The sequence below is a fragment of the Bombus terrestris genome, chromosome 16 (genome assembly GCF_910591885.1).
Source record: "Bombus terrestris chromosome 16, iyBomTerr1.2, whole genome shotgun sequence".
NCBI classification, from domain to species: domain Eukaryota; kingdom Metazoa; phylum Arthropoda; class Insecta; order Hymenoptera; family Apidae; genus Bombus; species Bombus terrestris.
The window spans coordinates 8,065,486-8,081,186 of record NC_063284.1 but is presented as its reverse complement, the minus strand read 5'-3'; the positions used below and the strand labels follow the sequence as shown (position 1 = coordinate 8,081,186).

The window sequence follows — 15,701 nt, the reverse complement described above, 5'->3', positions numbered from 1 at the left end:
CTAAGTCTGTCTTGTTCTCAATTATTCCTTTAGGAGCGATCTCAATTATTTTCCTGTACAATAAGTAATTCGGAGCAAATCGTGTGACACTGTGTCTGGTGTTATTGTATTCTTCCACACTTTCTTTTGCGATTTTTGTCCAGTTTTTCTTTTTTTTTTTAATTAATTTTGCATCGGATCCTGTTTACTAGTGTTTGGTTTTCTCTTTCGTTTAATCCATTCAAGGATGGACAGTCTGTCGAGGTGAAAATTAGTTTGATGTTCTTTTTTCTTGCGTATTCTTGGATTTCTTTCGATGTCAGTACTGGATATCGGTCTGCGAGGATCATTTTTATAGAGTCGGTTTCTCTCGTCGAATCTATAAATTTTGTTGTATCGTCTGAGCGTTGTGTCTTTTGTAGAGGTTTATCAGGTCAAGGATAGTGCGAAATGACGAAAGCAATTATTATTGCTGTCACAGCTTGTTATATGTATTTCTGGTCCTTAAATAGCTCTACGTACACAATATACAAGTATTGCGGAGATACCCGTTAGTGCTGATGATTTCTGTGTATATTCGCTCGATATTGTATTACATTCTGCCCACTCGCGAACGTGTCTGTTTATTTAGACTGGTCGGAGGAGAGTCGGAAAAATTTGAATTTGTTCTGACCCGACGGTTGCCTGTAGCGGCGACATTGTTCTGCCCGGAGTTTACGTTACTTGTATTCTAACGGTCTTGATACTCCGGGACAGAACAATAACATGATTTGATTTGTCCTCTAAATCATGTGCCGCCACACTTTGATGTGGACATAAAAGCGGCCCTTGAAAACTGGTCAACGAGAATATGCATGAATTTCTTCGATGAGTTGTTATTAGAAAAACCTCCGACCGTATCGAATGACATTATTTCAAACGGTTTCTTAGCTGGTCCTAGTTTCGACATAAATCCAATCGGTCTTCTTGTTCTGCTTTTATTCTTAATGCAGATTTCGCTTTGTTTGCAGAATTTGTCGACTATCTGATCCATATTTTTGAAGTAGTAGAAAGGTCGGATTAAGTTGGTGGTTGGAAAAGGATGTTAACTACCCTTGAAAGCAAGTTGCTAGCAGGAAACGTCGTACGTGAGGAAAGCAGGTTTCCAGTATCTTTCCGTAGTGGGTGGTATGTATAGGGACTGTTGAGACAAAGACTCATTTTGTCTCATATTTGTCTCTTTGGAGAACCTTAGCTAAATAAATCTTAAGATTTATAGCGGGTCCTTTGGCTAGCTAAAAATATTCCGTAAGGATCTATCGACATCTAGCAATCATCTTGTCCGAAGGATAGGGTCTTTGTGTAGCGAGCCACGGGACGGAAACCGTTGGAAAATTTACTGTCGAGTGCCACTACAAACTTAATACCATATTTGTAGCGTTTTTATTCTAAATATTGCCTAAATATTATACGGCCACCAAATGGCATCAAAGATTCATCGATACATACAGTTTCAAATGGATCATAATATTTTTGAAAGTTTATTTCCATGTTATCTATTAGTTGTTGTATTTTGCATAAACGTTTCGAAACATCTATCTTCCTATTGACTGAAAAATGCATGACAAGAAAGCATTCATGACATTTCAAATCTACTTTTTGACATTATCTCTTTCGGGGAAGTTTGCGTATATGCAGGATCATGGGATGAAAATAAACGTAAAGATGGTCTAACCGGCCCCACCCATAGAATCAGCCCAAAAAATCTTTTCATTTTATTTTTGTATGTCACAGTTAATCTAAACAAATGCTATGAGTTTTCAATCCCTAGTTTTTGCGACGTGTATAAGTTCGTAGCGTGGTCGATGGAGTTCGTGGCCAGGCAGGTCGACCTTTTCTGTTCAGGGACTTCGACCAACGGTGTTGGGCTCCAGCCCAATGTTCTTCGTTCTGCTGGAGCCATCCTGGTCCCCTTTTTCAAATAGTCGGGCGCAGGAATTCCTTGGGCGTCTGATCTCGGGAGATAAGATCCCCTGGGTTATCGGCGGCAGACACATGACGCCAGTCGGCGGTATTGGTCTTAGTTTGTATCTCGGCCACGCGGTTCGCCACAAAGGTTTTTAAGGTGTACGGCGAGGACTTGATCCACCGGAGCACGATGATGAAATCAATCAATATACGATCCGAGAGACCTAGATTGTTAAGGCCTTCTGGACTGATGAGATCAAGGAAGCCAGACGAAGTGCTCCGCTCAGTTCGAGTCGTGGTATGGTCAGCGATTTGAGCGGTCTTTCATCGCGCCGTGAGAAGTCGAGTCCAAGCATGGTTGCCAAGATTAGTGGTTCTGAGATAGACGCAGGCGGACATGGTTTCGGAAGTGCTCCTCACATTGTCGTTCAGCTTCAGAAAGGTGTGTGGTGGGCGGTCCCTCATCGATTTCCCAGAAGCGGGCGAGATCCGCTTGTAGATCTGTTGAAATGCGCGTGATGTCGATTGAGCGGCTGGGCTTCCACCGATGACCCAACCGAATCGAGTCTTTTGCAGACGCAAGTCGGTATTGTTTGATGGATTGATCTTGATTTGTCCGACGCATGGTGATGCTAGTGTGGAGGATTAGTCGTGAATAGATATTGTGAAATAACGAAAGCGAAATATTGCTGTCGCAGTCCGTCAAGTATATCTGAAAAAAATAAATATACGTACTGAAAAATTCGAGCTATCGCGGGGAGACGCGGTCGTTAGAATACGCGTCAACGAGAGTCGTAAATTCCCGTTACGATTAGAATAATCGACACCACGAATAGTTCGATCCCCGTATTTCGGTTAGGATAATCGGGGTGGTTGATGCGGTATAACACTGAGAGTCACAGAATTATAATAATGTATATTTCCAACAATTAGTCTACACGATTGAAAAGATATCAACAATTAACAACCTTATCGCACGCAGATAATATAGATGTATACAATATAGAGCAAGGCTCTTACAATTGAGCTTAGTCTCTTGGCTCAATGTGTAACGTTCGACGCGTCACAAGGAACTGATCGCCTTTGGATGATTTCTTTGTCTCATCTTTAAGACGACCCCCACTATACTTAGGTCACGCCACCGTTCGCGCCTATGATCACGTATGTCTGTTCTTGCGTGGAAAACGTAACGGACCAAATTCGACGTTTCGAGAACTCGCTGCTTGGCGACAGCTATGCGCTCGTCGATACATTGTATGTGATCCGGCGGTCAGATAAGACGATCTGACTGAGACATTGTAGGGCCGCGAGTGACGGTTAGAAAATACAGCCTGTGTTAAACCTCGTGGCGTAACACGTACAGAGAGTCCTTGATACAATATAAAGCTCGGAGATATTCGTTAATACTCGTTGATAGTCGATATGAACTGTTCGATACTGTGTCGCTCGCGATCGCGTCCGTTTATTTATACTGGTCGGGAGAGAGTCGGAAAATTCAAATTCGTCTTTGTTCGACGGTTGCCTGTAGCGGCGGCATTGTTTTGCCCGGTGTTTATTTGTTCTTATATTGCTTATAATCTAACGGTCTTGATACTCCGAGGCAAAACAACAACATAATTCGAACTGTCCTCTAACTCATGTGCCGGTACACTAGTGTTGGTCCCCCGGTCAATAAGATTTCGATCAGACCAGGCCTATGGAGTCTTGAATCGGCTAATTGGAGATTCCTGGGTATTTGGATCATTGAGTGATCCATGGGTTGAACTAGGACCAATGACGTCAAGTCAAAAGTCAATGTACGTTTGTCCGTGCCTTCCAAGGAAGTTATCGTGGCCGTGATATAGCGCTTCGAAGTCGTCGTTAGGGTATCAAGGGCTCCGATTAGGATCGAACATCTTCCCTACTTTATGCCGATTGATTTGGCGAACTTTTCGGTTATAAAGTCTATGCTAGAGCCGGTGTCTAGCAAAGCTCTACATCGGATTGGTTCTGCCTTGTGATTAAAAATGTTGAGTTGGGCTGTGACTAACAGGTCGTGATACAGTGGGTCAGATGGATACGTAACCGGTAATTCGATCGCTTTTGAAGTTGTAGGCTTTCGTAGTCATTGTTTCCTCTGTTGTTGAGTGTCAGATGTGGGACTTGGTGTAAATTTCCGATCTCTCCGCGGAGACGAGGGTGGTGTTTGATTAGACGATGACGGGGATGACGATTGATGTTTTGAACGATCTGTTTGTGACTGTTCTCTGTTGCTTGACCGAATTTTAACTGGATGAAGTTATATATGGTGGCGTTGTTTGCATATGCGACATGATCGGCTTGCATATTGAGACACTGGATGCCCTTCACCCAGACTATTAGTACACAATGATGCTCTTTTGGCGGCTTCAAGGCGCTCGTTAATTGACTTCGCTTTGAAAACCTCGCATCGCCAGACTTCGTGCGGTCCATTACACACCAGACATGTCATCGGCATATGTGACGCGATGCAAGCGTGGTCCCGTGAGACGTGTTGCCGCGGACGACTGCGCGGTTCCGACGTTTTGACTGATGGGGACAGTGTGCGGCCCCCATTGCCACAGCTGGCTCGATTTTCCAAGAAGGCTAATAAGTGCTGGTATGACGGCATTTTCTTGTTGGTCACAGTAGATTCCCACTGGTTAACGGTGTCCGTGTTGATTTTCGAGATAAATAACCCGATAACAGCGGTATCTAGCGCCAGAATTTTCCAACGCGCGTAAGTGCTGTTTGATATTCCCGATTAATACTTCTAAGACTGCAGCTGTTTCCTACGTTATTTTTGGGAAATCTGTCGTCGCGTGCCAATTACTCATACAGATTTGTCGCGGACAATCAAGTTTTTCTTTAAGTGATGCGTGGACATTCGAGTAGCTCGCATCCGCCTTGCCCAAAGATTCTATGCTCTGCGCGGCTATTCCGGTTAAGGAGTTGCGGAGATGATGCAACTTTTGGATGGATGTCAGCTTTTCATTTCAGCCAATCGTAGACATGAAGGTATCGTGAAAGGATTCTCAATCCTCCATGGTGTCGTCGAACGTGGGCAAATGAATCTCCGGTAACTTTAGTGATATCGGCCTGGAACCAGTGTCTGATTCGCATTTTGTCGGTTTTGACGGCGATGCTAGTCGTACGCTACTTAGATGACGGCTTACCTGCATTCCTAAATCGAAAGACTGATCTGTTATCTCGAGGCCGCGCGCATGTTCCTCCTAGTCCAATTCTTATAGCTCGCGTTGGATGGGTTCGAATCCCGTCCAAGCTTCGTTCAGACGATTCTCAATGAATATTAAATCAGACTCTCCCTAATGACTGGATTGTTCGTATTTGTACAATCGTTTCGATAAGAGCGTGAATAGACCGATATAATAGCCTCGGCTTCGATAAAAGGCAGTGATTTTGTCTTCGCTTGCCATTGTAGCCACGGATTCTGTATTGGCGATTGCTTCGCGATATAAGCGTTTCTTCTCCGAAGGTAGCTCCTTTCGTAGTGATATCGTAGTTGTTGGAATCGCTAGGTTGGATTCATGTGGCACTGTATGGTAGTGGGATCCCGCGGGGAGGACTTGCTTACGTGAGTCTATGGAGGCTGGCAAACCCACGTTCCCGAAGCCAGGGAGGACCGTCGGGACAAGCGTCCCGCTTACGCGAGTCCTCTATGTACACCGCAAGAAAGGTCGCCGTGAGTGTAAGGGGTCTAGGTACGGTTACACCCTTTCTACGTGGCCTTGGGTAGTAGCGCGCCCACGATCCTGAAGCCAAGGGTGGGACCGTCGAGATAAGTCCCGGGTACTTTGTACTTTCAGGCCCCCGCTTACGTGAGTCCCATCTGGAACTGCCGAGCACGGTTAGCACGTTCCGGCCGACAGTGATGTGGCCGTACATCCACACGATAGTCCCACCAATGACTAAGGTTGGTACCACGGGGGTCGAGTAAAAGCCCGAAGAGTGTAGCGACCCCTCAGCTCGGCCAATTATGGGTTTGGACTCGTTGGCAATGGTTGATGGCCAAGATGCTGGTAAGAGGGCCGATTTAAGGGGTATTGGCTCCACCGAATGATCTTCGGCGGGTGAGCAGCGTCGGGTGCTCCGAACCTGCCCCGAAACCATCCTGGAGAGATGGTAGGGCTTAGAAAGCGTCCCGTTTGACCTGAGACGAGTGACAGCCCCTGCCAGGCTTAACTAATCCAGGTAGCAAGGTATTCGGTGCCTTGTGCGCTGGTTGGGCGTAACCCCAATCTCTATGACCCTAGGGGTGCCCGGGTAATGTATGGCGATAAATTTGCGCTAAGGAAAGAACCCGTTACGAAAGACAACAGTACTTGTATGGTGGTGGGTGTCACTGACGTGCACTTTCCACTTGACACGTGATCCGGCCTTGAAGGATCATCCATAAACCGAAATCATTTACACGATTAGACATTCCTTCAAGTTAATAAGATTAAGTTTATAGTGAGTCCTTAGGTTTATTGGAGGTATGAATAACGGTACGCGGGCCCTTGGCGGCCAGATAACGAGGGACGTCGCACGGACCATCTCTCGGAACGTAACAGTTCGTTTGTTCTGCAATATCCTCAAACAATTCATTACACACGAACAGTTTATAAGAATTCTCTACAGTTGCACATGACTCTACATTCAAGTGTACAATCCTTCCTTTTTTTTATTAGTGATGAGGAGAAAATGCAACTACGTATACTCAGATACGCTAACGCGCCCCTGGATTATGTGAGGCTCGGCAAGATGATGACGCCTCTACTCACTAAAAGCCCTTCCTCTATCGATCTCCTCTATCTGCACCAGCAACCCTGGAACTACCTCTCGGTATTACTTCAGGGTTAGACTTCTCTCTGGGTGTGCCTCTAATCTTTTCTTCTTCCTATTCCTAATCTTTTCTGTCTCTCGATGTTCTTTTCCTGCGCTTGTCTGATTAGCATAATCTTCTGGCATAGCATCTTGAGTGGGTCTTTTTCCTAATCGTTCCCCGATATTCATTGAATACTCCATGTCCACTGAAGATCTGCATGGTATAGTGATCGATGTTCCCTTTATTATCCTTCAAAATCCAGGCATCGTCAATCAGCTTCCTGGTCCAATTATCCTCTCTGTAACAGAGCCACTCTTCCCTCCATCTTTTCCTCGATCATCGACAACATATTCGGAATGTTCTTGTTTTTCTTTATTGCTAGGGAATGTAGGATCTTTTCCTGGTTTCGGAATGAGAAGCACCATCGCCGCCTTCCATATCGCTGGTATCTTTCCATTTCTATTAACCTCATTGAATACTCTTAGCAGTTTTTCCGTTTTTCTTTCTGCTATTAATGTAACTTCTATCCCCAGTTCGCCATCCACTCCCGCCGCTTTATTCGGATTAATCTTTCTACTCGCTTATAATAAATCGTTCTCTGTAATTATTAGATCACATTCGCAGTCGTCGTCATTATAACCCTCATCTGTTTTTCTTATTCGTTCAATTAGCCTGATTTGAAAGAGTTTATGGATAATTTTTTTGACCTTGTTAACGTGCAGGCCGTCTGTTCGGACTTTTCGGGCTATTTTGGACATAATAGCCCGATAAGGCCTCGCCTTGTTCAATGTGACGCAAAACCCCTTTCACCATTTTTCTTTATTTTCGCGACATTTTCTCGCGAGACTATATCTTTTAATTTTAAATCCCTGGATCAATAGATCCGCGTACTATAATCCTCTTGTTTTGGTTCTCTGAGCTTCCCCTCTTTTTACACCACCAGTAATTTCTATTCTTTCTTCCTATAGGAGGATAAATTTTCTTTAATTCGGGCTAACGGCGATGAAATCAGACCCCAACCAAAGGAAACAAAAAGGTCATCCTATCAATATCCCCGTCACCGACAAACTGTACCGCGAGGACACACATTCACCATAACAAACAGGAAGATGGTGTGTCCGACATGCCAAGGACCCTACGAACTCAGACACTATAAGGTCTTCAAAGCGAAATCGGGAACAAAACGCTTTGAACTTGTAAAAAGGACATCACTCTGCACAAATTGCCTGGACAGAGGAAATTCTCTTACCCAATGATCTACGGGTTAGTGTCATACATGTGGACAACAACACCACACATATCTACACTGAGAACCAACCCACGTCAGTTCGCGAGTATCAAGCGTCCGATCATCGAGCGGTCGGTCGTCGAGCGGCCGTTCATCGGACGACCGATCCACTAACAGACGAGCATCACCTGGATCATTGACATCGCGTTCGTCATATCGTTCGAAACGTACCACAAAATCTTCGCAGAAATCTCCTCCATCAACTCCAAAAGGTAGGAGATCCCTTCCTCAACACGAATCTCGGTCATCACGGACCAAATGCACTGAATCAAACTCAACGTCCAATCCTCCACGATCAGAAAAAAAATGACTAGAAGAAACGATGACAGCAAAAGGGACTGATTTAACAAACAGATCTCCAAACGGCCCACTATATCATGATCTGTTGGTCACAGCACAGATCAATATTTTAAATAATAGGGCACAACCAATCTGAGCCAGAGCTTTGCTAGACACTGGATCTAGTATGAACCTCATGACCGAAGAGTTCGCAAACTCCCTCAGTATAAAACAAAGGAAATGCGCGGTTCCAATCGGTGCCCTCGATAACTTAACCACTATCGCGAAACGCCACATCACGGCCAACCTTACTTCAACTGACGGCGCATACGAACGAACATTAACGTTCCTTGTTATCCCGACTATTTCAACCTTAATTCGAAGTGAATCCATCGATTGTTCGACATTTGAGATACCCAGAAATCTCAAATTGGCCGATCCACGATTTCATGTACCAGCCCCGATCGATGTTCTACTAAGCTCAGGTTCAATATTCGCCAGGCGAGCCTGAACTGCATCTGCAAAAAACGCGATTTGATTAGGTAATCGGGGCGAGTCCTACTTCGCAGGCCGTGACCAACATATTTCACGCAACCACGACAGATATACAAGCGGATCTCGCCCGCTTTTGGTAAATGGACGAGGGACCATCCACCCTACATTTATCGGAATTAGAACTACAATGTGAGGAGCATTTCCGAAACCATGTCCAACGCACCAAGGAAGGGCGATAGATCGTCGCCCTGCCATTCAATGAGAAGTTTCCTTCATTTGGGACGTCGAAGTCCGTTGCTATGAGCAGGCTCGCCTCTCTTCATTGCCGATTCCAACGCGACAAACAATTTGAAACCGCGTATAGTACGGTGATTCAAGAATATTTAGACCTGGGTCATATGACGAAGATCACGACTGATCACCCTCCTAGTAACCGGTATTATTAACCACATTACGGCGTGATCAAGGAATCGAGCGACACTACGAAACTTCGGGTTATGTTCGACAGATCAGCCTTCAGCACCCCTGGAGTTTCCCTAAACGACACTCTCCATACAAGACCGAAGTTACAAGAGGACCTGTTTGACATTCTACTAAGATTCCGCTCGCACCAGTATGTCCTAACGGGCGATATTGATAAGATGTATCGACAAATCCTAATACGCCCAGAGGACAGGAAATATCAACTAATTCTGTGGCGTAATTTCAAAGGTGAATTCGATACATACCAACTCAACACCGTGACGTTCGGGTTATCAGCAGCCCCATACCTAGCCCTACGGTGCCTAAAACAGTTGGCAGACGACGAAGGACAGTTTTACAGCGAGACTTCTACGTCGATGACGTCTTCACCGGAGCTGATACGAAGGAAGTGGTATTATCAAACAAATAAGAACTTACTCTCCAATCGGCCGGCTTAAACATCCGAGAATGGGCCTCCGATGCCAAGGACATACTTCGAGGGCTATCCGAAAAGGACAAAAACCGAAGATTACAATTGAGTGAGCTTCAAACTATAAAATCACTTGGCATTTTTTGGGATTCTCACAACGATGCAATCCTTTACTCAGTCGAGGTCACAGCTAACCCCTCCCGGGTTACTAAACGATCAATTAGTTCTGTGGCGGTACTCGATAACAAATACCGCTACTCGACACTAACTAGCCAACAGACACGATAGCGCAGTTGTTAGCGCCTTAGCTTTCGAACGTTCGGGACCCGAGTTCGATTCCCAGCGCCCGTAGTCCGATTTTTCTTCTGCTTATCAAAAATAGAAGAATAATAGCAGTAACCCAGCAGCGACATCTACAGCCTACAACAACAATTATCACGGACAACATATACCACTTCAGTTCTGTGATCGCCAGAATCTATGATCCACTAGGATTGCTCACGCCAGTGATTATTAGAGCAAAAATCTTACTGCAACGAGTCTGGGTATTGAAGATCGATTGGGATGAGTCCCTTCCAGCAGATTTTCATTCAGTATGAAACCGATATTACATCCAACTGCCATTACTCAATGATATTCGGTACCCTCGCAAGACAGTAATAAGGTCAGCAATGAACATTGAATTACACGGCTTTTGTGACGCCAGTGAGAGAGAATACGGAGCATGTATGTACCTTCGCAGTATTAACTCTCACGGACACATCCAGACTAGACTACTCACGGCGCGATCAAAGGTAGCGCCGCTAAAATCACAGACCATCCCAAGACTCGAACTAAGCGGAGCATTGCTTCTCACCTCCCTAGTCCTCGGTAAAAGGAAATCCTTAACGATAGATTTTTCTCGGATCGTGTATTGAACCGATTCCACCATCGTGCTCCAGTGGATCAAATCCTCGCCACACACGTTAAAAACCTTTGTGGCGAATCGCGTATCTGAGATACAGAACAAAACCAACATCGCCAACTGGCGTCATGTGCCCACCGCCGACAACACAGCAGATCTAATCTTCTGAGGTCAGACACCCAAGGAATTCCTGCGCCCGAGCAATTGGAAAAACGGACCCGAGTGGCTTAAGCAGAAAGAAGAAAATTGGCCGATCTGGATCCCAACACCACTGGGCGAAATCCCGGAACAAAAAAAGACGATCTGCCTAGTCAAGAACACCGTCGACCATACTCTGTTAGAAAGATATTCGTCCTGGACAAAACTAATAAGAGTCGCTCGGTGTCTCCGATGGAGATACAAACAAAACCAAGATGCACATCTCACCGTAGACGAATTAACTTCGGCACATAACAAGTTAATACGAATACTACAAGACATGCATTTCTCGATGAAATTCGTACGCTCCAGAAGGATCGGGTCAAGGATGTTGGAGGGAAACTCCACCCCTTAAGTCCCTTCATCGACAAGGAGGGGATACTACGAATCGGGGGACGACTCAGTAACTCACCGATACCCTTCCAACAAAAACACCCCATTATTTTACTGAAATCGCCAGTAATAAACATAGATCAGGAACACCGGAATAATCATCATTCAGGGACACACGCCACCTTATACGCGGTCAGACAACGCCACTGGCTTGTCGACGGTCGTAGCCAAGTATGGCGCACTACCAAAAAGTGCGTGCGATGTTGCCGAGCCAACCCACCTCCAGTACCTGATGGGAGATCTTCCAGAGGCACGTATTACCGAGTCGTGTCCCTTCACTAACATCGGGTCGATTATTGCGGCCCATTCTATATCAAGGAACGAAGGGATCGCAACCGACGCAAGATCAAGGTTTACGTCGCCATATTCGTATGTCTGGCGACCAAAGCTGCTCACATCGAGTTGGTGAGTGATCTTACATCCGACGCATTCCTGGCCACCCTCTGCCGATTCATAGCTCGGCGAGGATATTTCGCGACAATTCTTTCAGACAACGGCACCAACTTCGTAGGAGCTAACAGGGAATTGAAGGAACTCCGGAGCCTTCTGCGATCCGACGACCATCAAGAAAGGATGCAGACCTTTCTAGCTGACCGGCAAATACAATGGCGTTTCAATCCTCCTAATTCGCCACACTTTGGCGGCATATGGGAAGCCGCGGTAAAATCATTCAAATGCCATCTCATCCGCATCGTCGGCACGGAACTCTTAACCTTCGAACATCTCAACACCCTTGTGATTGAGATCGAAGCCATCCTCAACTCCCGTCCACTCAATCCGACCTCGTCTGATTTAAAGGATCTCCCTGTCCTCACTCCCGACCACCTCCTAATCAGCGATACTCTCACTAACATACGTGATCGAGATTTCAGAGCTACTCCATCATGTCGGTTAACCAGCTGGCAGCGTATCAACCAACTGAAATAGCACTTCTGGAGCCGCTGGCATCGCGAATATCTCACCGAGTTGACCAGCCGTGAGAAGTGGAATAAGGGCAACCACAAAATCCGCAAAGGCACCATTGTCATTATCCGGGAGGATAATGTCCCATCAATGCAGTGGCCCTTAGGCAGCGTAATCAAGGTCCTCCCCGGAGCCAATGGAATAATACGGACAGCTACCGTACAGACGTCAGCGAGCATCCTGGATCGCGGTGTCAAACGACTAGTCCCCCTGCCCTGCCAACCAGATTCAGACCGAGTCGAACAATCCCATCGAGCGAGCGAGGTGGAGGAGATGTGCACCTGACCCATCTCTACAGATTTTTGATCAGTGCCCTCTCAACGGGGGGAGGATGTTCCGCCGCGCAATACATCTGCACTCCATCCCGCGCGGCTTGACAGCCAACGGTCTACGTGCCGTCCTGCGAACCTTCCATAGGCCCAAGGACCCACCATAAAGTTGAAATTCTAACTGCATTGTTCGCACATATGGTTTAAGTCAATCTGTTTGCCAGGAAAGACTTTCTAATTCTAGAAGTGTCTTCAGCTGGTTTTTTAGAAGGGTCCTTGGGTTTATTACGCGCTCTTAAGAATTACGCAGAAAGCGGGTAGTGGCCTAACGCAAAATGGAAATGCCTAACGGAAAAGCCGGGTTTTCCCAAAAAACAAAGACATCAAACTAGCAACAGTAGTAGGAGGCTCTCATCACTCATCAACATCGACTAACCAATGGACATCGCAGATCGTTGCCCTCACTTTACGAACGAAAAGTGTGAGCAACGAATCCGTTTTCTTCACCCAAAAAACCACACCCACACGAGCTTTCCTCCGCAATTGCACGAGAGCAAAGAGTCAGTCTATTCCAGTCAATCAGTCAGTCGTTCAAGTCATTCAGTCAAGTCAGACAGTCGACGTCTATTCATTCGGTCATTCGGTTGATTCTGTTGATTCGATTCAGTCAAAGTCGGATCTGATCAATCGTTACGTCTACTACGACACGAGAGCCTTTATCTATCAGATTGGCAGTCAGAATCTAAACAAGATCAAGGCAATCCTCATACTCAGCGACGTTACTAGTGTGTGTGATTATACGAAGTTGTTGGAAAATATATAAGTTATAACACTGTTTATCACGGAGTTATATCATTTCAATCACCCCTATTGTCTTAACGGAAATCAGGGGATCGATCTATTCGCGGCGTCGATTATTATAATCGTAACGGGAATTTACGACTCCCGTTGACATGTTTCCTCGCGATTGCGTCTCCCCGCGATTAGTCGAATTTACACATGTTGTCAAAAATTTTCCCCGAAAATATGTGATGACAGATTTAATTTTATGCAATCTACGGAATATTCGTTATTGCTGAAGTCAGTATCTCGATATCTGACAATGCCTATCGTCTATCACAGTATCAGTGCGAAGTACAGGATTTGTGGATTAATACTCATCTCTCCCAGATTTTTTTTGTACGAGACTCATTGGAATAAACAGACTGAGAAAACTTTCTATCTATGTTTTGTTTATGTCGATTTAATTTTTCCTTCTACTCGTTTCTCTACTATCATTGTTGCTGTTTAGATAATAATACCTGTTGAATTCTATGCCAAGTGTGTAAATAAATTCGCCTCCAATAATAAATTCAATAATAAATTCCAATTACAGAAAGCTATTAACCTATTTATGTGGAAGAACCAGAAGATATTTTAATTTTAATTTGTCAAATTTAACGTATAGAAGACACAACGTAAACACAACAATGCCGTCACGCGTTTTTCCTTATTTTTTACACGTTAAATTTACCAAAATAAAGTTAAAATATTTTTATCTACTAATGACTTTTCGTCCTAAGTAGGTTAATATTTTCATACAGGGAATGCCGAGACGGATTGATTACTGTATTTAAAATTATATGATTCCATTAAAAGAAAAAAAATATTTATACGACTCTATCCGGCTATCTACGAAGAGAACTAATTACATCAAACTATTCTCCATTGATACTATACAATTTTCTTTTAAAACTTTTTTTCCTGTTTTTGATACTTACAGAAATAATTGCGCGTATACTTTTAAAACGAGTATATTGTATATACTTGTACGACGAACAATGATTCGTGCAAATAACTTGGACAACAATTCGACGAGAACTAATAAGCACTTAGAAGCTGAAATATAGGCAATAATCAATTGACGGCAACAAACATAACCACGTTTCGATAAAAATTGTATCAATCGCAAATGGCGCGATTGTTAAGTGTTTTTCCTTTATCAGCAATTTTTTATGTTTTAAGCCCATATTTATTCATTGATCAGCCTCCCGCGGGGAATAACTGAGGACAACACGGATGGCCATTAAACGTAAGCCCTGATCCTCGCGCATACCTTTACCGTATTTAGTGTAGATTGCACGTCCACGAGAACAGGAAAGCAATTTCTAAAAGAAACGGGCCTAAGATCCTCCATGACCCGGATCTCGAGATCTCTCTTCTCCCTGACTACATTTCTCCCTGCATCACCCACTTCTTCGGCGCCACGCAAACAGTTGTGCACGTCCCATGGTGTCTGTTGGGTCCCCTGATTTTCCTACGGCCGCCTTCTTTGTTCCCGTTGAGGACAGCATCATTGCAGTGCAAAACCGTCCAGTTGCAACCTTCTCCGTCCTCTTCTATCCTTTGGTTTGTATTTCTACCGACCCATGAAGAAGATTTACTTCTTTTTCTAGGCAATGTACCTTTTCTCAGCGATATGCGTTCCCCTCTACACAAAAGCACCGGCAGGCCGACCCCCCGCTCCACTAGACTTTGGAACATAAGGACCTGAGCCCGGCTCAGGCGGCTGAAGTTGGCCTGGAGCAGCCTTATACCGGTGAAGGTTAAGGCCCCATTGCCTCCTCTAGGCTCTCCCCTTACGGTCGGTCCGACCCATCTCCGTGAGGATGGTCGGTGTGGACGCTCTTTCCTCGTCGTCGACCCCGCTCTTCGACCTCTTCGGTAACACGACAACACGGCAACACGAGATCCGTACAAATCGGACATCGGCGAGCCCATGCCGAACAATCCCTAGTCGAAACTATCGGTCGTCGATGTGCAACCCCGACGCACGTGTCAGAGCTTCAGATACCTGAATCACTGCAGCCGGTGCGTCTGGAGGAGGTGAACACTCGCTGCCAACCATCCCACTAGAAGTCTTCCTTGCCGCCGTCAACGGCCAACGGAACCACACCGAGGCGAAGCTCAGTGGAACGGTTCGAAACACGCCAACACTGATCTTGTTTGTGCGTGTCGAAGTGACTATCACTTCTAATAAAAAAAAACTCTACATGATCTGTTTAGTCTTCTCGTAGTTTTTTTAGTAATAAATTAATTTGAATGGAAAAGAGAAAGGCAGTTGGCAAATGTATCTGTGAAGACATTGACAAAATCAAGGTTCAGATATTTACGACGAGAGTTAGAAAATATACAGATATAATTGTTTGTTGGGATGTAGAGTTTTAGGGAGGGTGTTGAAGTGGTCACCACTTCTAGGAAAACTCCACATCTGGTCTTTTTAGCTTTCT

At 45.1% G+C, this 15,701-nt stretch overlaps 1 long non-coding RNA gene across 2 annotated transcripts in view; it reads left to right on the top strand.

The window, feature by feature from the left end:
• LOC105666725 overlaps positions 1 to 12,560 on the top strand; it is a 36,687-nt gene extending 24,127 nt beyond the window's left edge. The window contains exons 4-5 of one of the 2 annotated variants that reach the window (XR_007226738.1): positions 7,720 to 11,605; positions 11,691 to 12,560. This is a non-coding gene — a long non-coding RNA (uncharacterized LOC105666725). Of the gene's footprint in view, positions 1 to 7,719 lie in introns of both variants that reach the window. The other variant, XR_007226737.1, reaches the window with a different exon arrangement.
• The last annotated feature ends 3,141 nt before the right edge of the window (positions 12,561 to 15,701 follow it).